The following is an 8,552-nucleotide window of genomic DNA, read 5'->3' as shown; positions in this document are numbered from 1 at the left end:
TTGGTCCAAAATCACACCCAGGTTCGAGTCCCACAAGTCCCGCCGCGTTCCACCAGGGTTCCGGGGTGCCTACAATGTCCACAACGCACCCAGCAAAGGCGCACTGTGATTGGGAAGAAAAGTTGGGAAAGTGGGCAAAAGTCCCGAATTTGGTCCAAAATCACACCCAGGTTCGAGTCCCACAAGTCCCGCCGCGTTCCACCAGGGTTCCGGGGTGCCTACAATGTCCACAACTTGCCCAGCAAAGGTGCACTGTGATTGGGAAGAAAAGTTGGGAAAGTGGGCAAAAGTCCCGAATTTGGTCCAAAATCACACCCAGGTTCGAGTCCCACAAGTCCCGCCGCGTTCCACCAGTGTGCCTGACATGTCCACAACGCACCCAGCAAAGGCGCACTGTGATTGGGAAGAAAAGTTGGGAAAGTGGGCAAAAGTCCCGAATTTGGTCCAAAATCACACCCAGGTTCGAGTCCCACAAGTCCCGCCGCGTTCCACCAGTGTCTCGGGGTGCCTACAATGTCCACAACGCACCCAGCAAAGGCGCACTGTGATTGGGAAGAAAAGTTGGGAAAGTGGGCAAAAGTCCCGAATTTGGTCCAAAATCACACCCAGGTTCGAGTCCCACAAGTCCCGCCGCGTTCCACCAGGGTTCCGGGGTGCCTACAATGTCCACAACTTACCCAGCAAAGGCGCACTGTGATTGGGAAGAAAAGTTGGGAAAGTGGGCAAAAGTCCCGAATTTGGTCCAAAATCACACCCAGGTTCGAGTCCCACAAGTCCCGCCGCGTTCCACCAGGGTTCCGGGGTGCCTGACATGTCCACGACGCACCCAGCAAAGGCGCACTGTGATTGGGAAGAAAAGTTGGGAAAGTGGGCAAAAGTCCCGAATTTGGTCCAAAATCACACCCAGGTTCGAGTCCCACAAGTCCCGCCGCGTTCCACCAGGGTTCCGGGGTGCCTGACATGTCCACGACGCACCCAGCAAAGGCGCACTGTGATTGGGAAGAAAAGTTGGGAAAGTGGGCAAAAGTCCCGAATTTGGTCCAAAATCACACCCAGGTTCGAGTCCCACAAGTCCCGCCGCGTTCCACCAGGGTTCCGGGGTGCCTACAATGTCCACGACGCACCCAGCAAAGGCGCACTGTGATTGGGAAGAAAAGTTGGGAAAGTGGGCAAAAGTCCCGAATTTGGTCCAAAATCACACCCAGGTTCGAGTCCCGCAAGTCCCGCCGCGTTCCACCAGGGTTCCGGGGTGCCTACAATGTCCACAACGCACCCAGCAAAGGCGCACTGTGATTGGGAAGAAAAGTTGGGAAAGTGGGCAAAAGTCCCGAATTTGGTCCAAAATCACACCCAGGTTCGAGTCCCGCAAGTCCCGCCGCGTTCCACCAGGGTTCCGGGGTGCCTACAATGTCCACAACTTACCCAGCAAAGGCGCACTGTGATTGGGAAGAAAAGTTGGGAAAGTGGGCAAAAGTCCCGAATTTGGTCCAAAATCACACCCAGGTTCGAGTCCCACAAGTCCCGCCGCGTTCCACCAGGGTTCCGGGGTGCCTACAATGTCCACGACGCACCCAGCAAAGGCGCACTGTGATTGGGAAGAAAAGTTGGGAAAGTGGGCAAAAGTCCCGAATTTGGTCCAAAATCACACCCAGGTTCGAGTCCCGCAAGTCCCGCCGCGTTCCACCAGGGTTCCGGGGTGCCTACAATGTCCACAACTTACCCAGCAAAGGCGCACTGTGATTGGGAAGAAAAGTTGGGAAAGTGGGCAAAAGTCCCGAATTTGGTCCAAAATCACACCCAGGTTCGAGTCCCACAAGTCCCGCCGCGTTCCACCAGTGTCTCGGGGTGCCTACAATGTCCACAACGCACCCAGCAAAGGCGCACTGTGATTGGGAAGAAAAGTTGGGAAAGTGGGCAAAAGTCCCGAATTTGGTCCAAAATCACACCCAGGTTCGAGTCCCGCAAGTCCCGCCGCGTTCCACCAGGGTTCCGGGGTGCCTACAATGTCCACAACTTACCCAGCAAAGGCGCACTGTGATTGGGAAGAAAAGTTGGGAAAGTGGGCAAAAGTCCCGAATTTGGTCCAAAATCACACCCAGGTTCGAGTCCCACAAGTCCCGCCGCGTTCCACCAGTGTCTCGGGGTGCCTACAATGTCCACAACGCACCCAGCAAAGGCGCACTGTGATTGGGAAGAAAAGTTGGGAAAGTGGGCAAAAGTCCCGAATTTGGTCCAAAATCACACCCAGGTTCGAGTCCCGCAAGTCCCGCCGCGTTCCACCAGGGTTCCGGGGTGCCTACAATGTCCACAACTTACCCAGCAAAGGCGCACTGTGATTGGGAAGAAAAGTTGGGAAAGTGGGCAAAAGTCCCGAATTTGGTCCAAAATCACACCCAGGTTCGAGTCCCACAAGTCCCGCCGCGTTCCACCAGGGTTCCGGGGTGCCTGACATGTCCACGACGCACCCAGCAAAGGCGCACTGTGATTGGGAAGAAAAGTTGGGAAAGTGGGCAAAAGTCCCGAATTTGGTCCAAAATCACACCCAGGTTCGAGTCCCACAAGTCCCGCCGCGTTCCACCAGGGTTCCGGGGTGCCTACAATGTCCACAACGCACCCAGCAAAGGCGCACTGTGATTGGGAAGAAAAGTTGGGAAAGTGGGCAAAAGTCCCGAATTTGGTCCAAAATCACACCCAGGTTCGAGTCCCACAAGTCCCGCCGCGTTCCACCAGGGTTCCGGGGTGCCTACAATGTCCACAACGCACCCAGCAAAGGCGCACTGTGATTGGGAAGAAAAGTTGGGAAAGTGGGCAAAAGTCCCGAATTTGGTCCAAAATCACACCCAGGTTCGAGTCCCGCAAGTCCCGCCGCGTTCCACCAGGGTTCCGGGGTGCCTACAATGTCCACAACTTACCCAGCAAAGGCGCACTGTGATTGGGAAGAAAAGTTGGGAAAGTGGGCAAAAGTCCCGAATTTGGTCCAAAATCACACCCAGGTTCGAGTCCCACAAGTCCCGCCGCGTTCCACCAGGGTTCCGGGGTGCCTACAATGTCCACAACGCACCCAGCAAAGGCGCACTGTGATTGGGAAGAAAAGTTGGGAAAGTGGGCAAAAGTCCCGAATTTGGTCCAAAATCACACCCAGGTTCGAGTCCCACAAGTCCCGCCGCGTTCCACCAGGGTTCCGGGGTGCCTACAATGTCCACAACGCACCCAGCAAAGGCGCACTGTGATTGGGAAGAAAAGTTGGGAAAGTGGGCAAAAGTCCCGAATTTGGTCCAAAATCACACCCAGGTTCGAGTCCCACAAGTCCCGCCGCGTTCCACCAGGGTTCCGGGGTGCCTACAATGTCCACAACGCACCCAGCAAAGGCGCACTGTGATTGGGAAGAAAAGTTGGGAAAGTGGGCAAAAGTCCCAAATTTGATTCAAAATCACACCCAGGTTCGAGTCCCACAAGTCCCGCCGCGTTCCACCAGGGTTCCGGGGTGCCTACAATGTCCACAACTTACCCAGCAAAGGCGCACTGTGATTGGGAAGAAAAGTTGGGAAAGTGGGCAAAAGTCCCGAATTTGGTCCAAAATCACACCCAGGTTCGAGTCCCACAAGTCCCGCCGCGTTCCACCAGTGTCTCGGGGTGCCTACAATGTCCACAACGCACCCAGCAAAGGCGCACTGTGATTGGGAAGAAAAGTTGGGAAAGTGGGCAAAAGTCCCGAATTTGGTCCAAAATCACACCCAGGTTCGAGTCCCACAAGTCCCGCCGCGTTCCACCAGGGTTCAGGGGTGCCTGACATGTCCACGACGCACCCAGCAAAGGCGCACTGTGATTGGGAAGAAAAGTTGGGAAAGTGGGCAAAAGTCCCGAATTTGGTCCAAAATCACACCCAGGTTCGAGTCCCACAAGTCCCGCCGCGTTCCACCAGTGTCTCGGGGTGCCTACAATGTCCACAACGCACCCAGCAAAGGCGCACTGTGATTGGGAAGAAAAGTTGGGAAAGTGGGCAAAAGTCCCGAATTTGGTCCAAAATCACACCCAGGTTCGAGTCCCGCAAGTCCCGCCGCGTTCCACCAGGGTTCCGGGGTGCCTACAATGTCCACAACGCACCCAGCAAAGGCGCACTGTGATTGGGAAGAAAAGTTGGGAAAGTGGGCAAAAGTCCCGAATTTGGTCCAAAATCACACCCAGGTTCGAGTCCCACAAGTCCCGCCGCGTTCCACCAGGGTTCCGGGGTGCCTACAATGTCCACAACGCACCCAGCAAAGGCGCACTGTGATTGGGAAGAAAAGTTGGGAAAGTGGGCAAAAGTCCCGAATTTGGTCCAAAATCACACCCAGGTTCGAGTCCCACAAGTCCCGCCGCGTTCCACCAGGGTTCCGGGGCGCCTACAATGTCCACAACTCACCCAGCAAAGGCGCACTGTGATTGGGAAGAAAAGTTGGGAAAGTGGGCAAAAGTCCCGCATTTGGTCCAAAATCACACCCAGGTTCGAGTCCCACAAGTCCCGCCGCGTTCCACCAGGGTCTCGGGGTGCCTACAATGTCCACAACGCACCCAGCAAAGGCGCACTGTGATTGGGAAGAAAAGTTGGGAAAGTGGGCAAAAGTCCCGAATTTGGTCCAAAATCACACCCAGGTTCGAGTCCCACAAGTCCCGCCGCGTTCCACCAGTGTCTCGGGGTGCCTACAATGTCCACAACTTACCCAGCAAAGGCGCACTGTGATTGGGAAGAAAAGTTGGGAAAGTGGGCAAAAGTCCCGAATTTGGTCCAAAATCACACCCAGGTTCGAGTCCCACAAGTCCCGCCGCGTTCCACCAGGGTTCCGGGGTGCCTACAATGTCCACAACGCACCCAGCAAAGGCGCACTGTGATTGGGAAGAAAAGTTGGGAAAGTGGGCAAAAGTCCCGCATTTGGTCCAAAATTATACCCAGGTTCGAGTCCCACAAGTCCCGCCGCGTTCCACCAGGGTTCCGGGGTGCCTACAATGTCCACAACGCACCCAGCAAAGGCGCACTGTGATTGGGAAGAAAAGTTGGGAAAGTGGGCAAAAGTCCCGAATTTGGTCCAAAATCACACCCAGGTTCGAGTCCCACAAGTCCCGCCTTGTTCCACCAGGGTTCCGGGGTGCCTACAATGTCCACGACGCACCCAGCAAAGGCGCACTGTGATTGGGAAGAAAAGTTGGGAAAGTGGGCAAAAGTCCCGAATTTGGTCCAAAATCACACCCAGGTTCGAGTCCCACAAGTCCCGCCGCGTTCCACCAGGGTTCCGGGGTGCCTACAATGTCCACGACGCACCCAGCAAAGGCGCACTGTGATTGGGAAGAAAAGTTGGGAAAGTGGGCAAAAGTCCCGAATTTGGTCCAAAATCACACCCAGGTTCGAGTCCCACAAGTCCCGCCGCGTTCCACCAGGGTTCCGGGGTGCCTACAATGTCCACAACGCACCCAGCAAAGGCGCACTGTGATTGGGAAGAAAAGTTGGGAAAGTGGGCAAAAGTCCCGAATTTGGTCCAAAATCACACCCAGGTTCGAGTCCCACAAGTCCCGCCGCGTTCCACCAGTGTCTCGGGGTGCCTACAATGTCCACAACGCACCCAGCAAAGGCGCACTGTGATTGGGAAGAAAAGTTGGGAAAGTGGGCAAAAGTCCCGAATTTGGTCCAAAATCACACCCAGGTTCGAGTCCCACAAGTCCCGCCGCGTTCCACCAGTGTCTCGGGGTGCCTACAATGTCCACAACGCACCCAGCAAAGGCGCACTGTGATTGGGAAGAAAAGTTGGGAAAGTGGGCAAAAGTCCCGAATTTGGTCCAAAATCACACCCAGGTTCGAGTCCCACAAGTCCCGCCGCGTTCCACCAGGGTTCCGGGGTGCCTACAATGCCTAAGACGCACCCAGCAAAGGCGCACTGTGATTGGGAAGAAAAGTTGGGAAAGTGGGCAAAAGTCCCGAATTTGGTCCAAAATCACACCCAGGTTCGAGTCCCACAAGTCCCGCCGCGTTCCACCAGGGTTCCGGGGTGCCTACAATGTCCACAACTTACCCAGCAAAGGCGCACTGTGATTGGGAAGAAAAGTTGGGAAAGTGGGCAAAAGTCCCGAATTTGGTCCAAAATCACACCCAGGTTCGAGTCCCACAAGTCCCGCCGCGTTCCACCAGGGTTCCGGGGTGCCTACAATGTCCACAACGCACCCAGCAAAGGCGCACTGTGATTCGGAAGAAAAGTTGGGAAAGTGGGGGAAAAAAGGACCGGGAAATATCCAAAATTATGCCCGGGTTGGAGTACCACGAGTCCGGCCGCGTTCCACCGGTGTCCCGGGGGTGCCTGGCACGTCCACAACTTACCCAGCAAAGGCGCACTGTCAGTGGGGAAGACCAAACATGTCTCGGATTTTTTCCAAGTACCTTAACGAGAGAGGCTAAAAAGCACCTGTTTTTACCTTCTCTCGTTGTTGTACTTAGAAAAAAAACGAGAAAATAAAAAATCTGGGTTTTTTTCTAAGTACCTTAACGAGAGAGGCTAAAAAAAACCATTTTTTACCTTCTCTCGTTGTTGTACTTAGAAAAAAAACGAGAAAAAAAATTTTCCCCATTCATTTCAATGGGAGTTCATTTTTTTTTTGGGATTTTTTCTAAGTACCTTAACGAGAGAGGCTTAATTTTTCACCTACTTTTTACCTTCTCTCGATTTTTCGTTTTTTACCTGGTCGACCAAAACACCTCCATCTCGTTACTATGTGCACCATGTCTGACAGGCTGAAATCACAGGGAACGCGTCCGAGTCAAAGTGAGCTATTTTCGGACACAAATATGGTGTTTTTCCCCTCTATCCTCTGGTTCTTTTTTCAAACTGATCTTCCAGCATCTGAGCGACAGGGGCTCATGCAGACACCTGTGTCCGCCCGAGGGGCGCCTTCCCGGACACATATATGGTGCTTCCCCCCTCTTTACCCCGGTCCTTTTTCAAACTGATCTTCCAGCATCTGAGCGACAGGGGCTCATGCAGACACCTGTGTCCGCCCGAGGGGCGCCTTCCCGGACACATATATGGTGTTTTTCCCCTCTATCCTCTGGTCCTTTTTTCAAACTGATCTTCCAGCATCTGAGCGACAGGGGCTCATGCAGACACCTGTGTCCGCCCGAGGGGCGCCTTCCCGGACACATATATGGTGCTTTCCCCCTCTTTACCCCGGTCCTTTTTCAAACTGCTCTTCCAGCATCTGAGCGACAGGGGCTCATGCAGACACCTGTGTCCGCCTAAGGGGCGCCTTCTCGGACACATTTTCAACTTTTCCCGCATGAATGAAATCCTGGAACTGATTCCACCCAGGTACTTAGGGCTTCCAGGGCTTGAGCGACAGGGGCTCTGTCCGGAGCGTGTGTCCGCCTAGGGGGCGCTGTCCCGGACACATTTTCAACTTTTCCCGCATGGATGAAATCCTGGAACTGATTCCACCCAGGTACTTAGGGCTTCCAGGGCTTGAGCGACAGGGGCTCTGTCCGGAGCGTGTGTCCGCCTAGGGGGCGCTGTCCCGGACACATTTTCAACTTTTCCCGCATGGATGAAATCCTGGAACTGATTCCACCCAGGTACTTAGGGCTTCCAGGGCTTGAGCGACAGGGGCTCTGTCCGGAGCGTGTGTCCGCCTAGGGGGCGCTGTCTCGGACACATTTTCAACTTTTCCCGCATGGATGAAATCCTGGAACTGATTCCACCCAGGTACTTAGGGCTTCCAGGGCTTGAGCGACAGGGGCTCTGTCCGGAGCGTGTGTCCGCCTAGGGGGCGCTGTCTCGGACACATTTTCAACTTTTCCCGCATGGATGAAATCCTGGAACTGATTCCACCCAGGTACTTAGGGCTTCCAGGGCTTGAGCGACAGGGGCTCTGTCCGGAGCGTGTGTCCGCCTAGAGGGCGCTGTCTCGGACACATTTTCAACTTTTCCCGCATGAATGAAATCCTGGAACTGATTCCACCCAGGTACTTAGGGCTTCCAGGGCTTGAGCGACAGGGGCTCTGTCCGGAGCGTGTGTCCGCCTAGGGGGCGCTGTCTCGGACACATTTTCAACTTTTCCCGCATGGATGAAATCCTGGAACTGATTCCACCCAGGTACTTAGGGCTTCCAGGGCTTGAGCGACAGGGGCTCTGTCCGGAGCGTGTGTCCGCCTAGGGGGCGCTGTCTCGGACACATTTTCAACTTTTCCCGCATGGATGAAATCCTGGAACTGATTCCACCCAGGTACTTAGGGCTTCCAGGGCTTGAGCGACAGGGGCTCTGTCCGGAGCGTGTGTCCGCCTAGAGGGCGCTGTCTCGGACACATTTTCAACTTTTCCCGCATGAATGAAATCCTGGAACTGATTCCACCCAGGTACTTAGGGCTTCCAGGGCTTGAGCGACAGGGGCTCTGTCCGGAGCGTGTGTCCGCCTAGGGGGCGCTGTCTCGGACACATTTTCAACTTTTCCCGCATGGATGAAATCCTGGAACTGATTCCACCCAGGTACTTAGGACTTCCAGGGCTTGAGCGACAGGGGCTCTGTCCGGAGCGTGTGTC

The sequence above is a fragment of the Nerophis lumbriciformis genome, unplaced genomic scaffold (genome assembly GCF_033978685.3).
Source record: "Nerophis lumbriciformis unplaced genomic scaffold, RoL_Nlum_v2.1 HiC_scaffold_42, whole genome shotgun sequence".
Taxonomy (NCBI): domain Eukaryota; kingdom Metazoa; phylum Chordata; class Actinopteri; order Syngnathiformes; family Syngnathidae; genus Nerophis; species Nerophis lumbriciformis.
The sequence above is the reverse complement of the archived record's forward strand: the minus strand, read 5'-3'. Positions refer to the sequence as shown.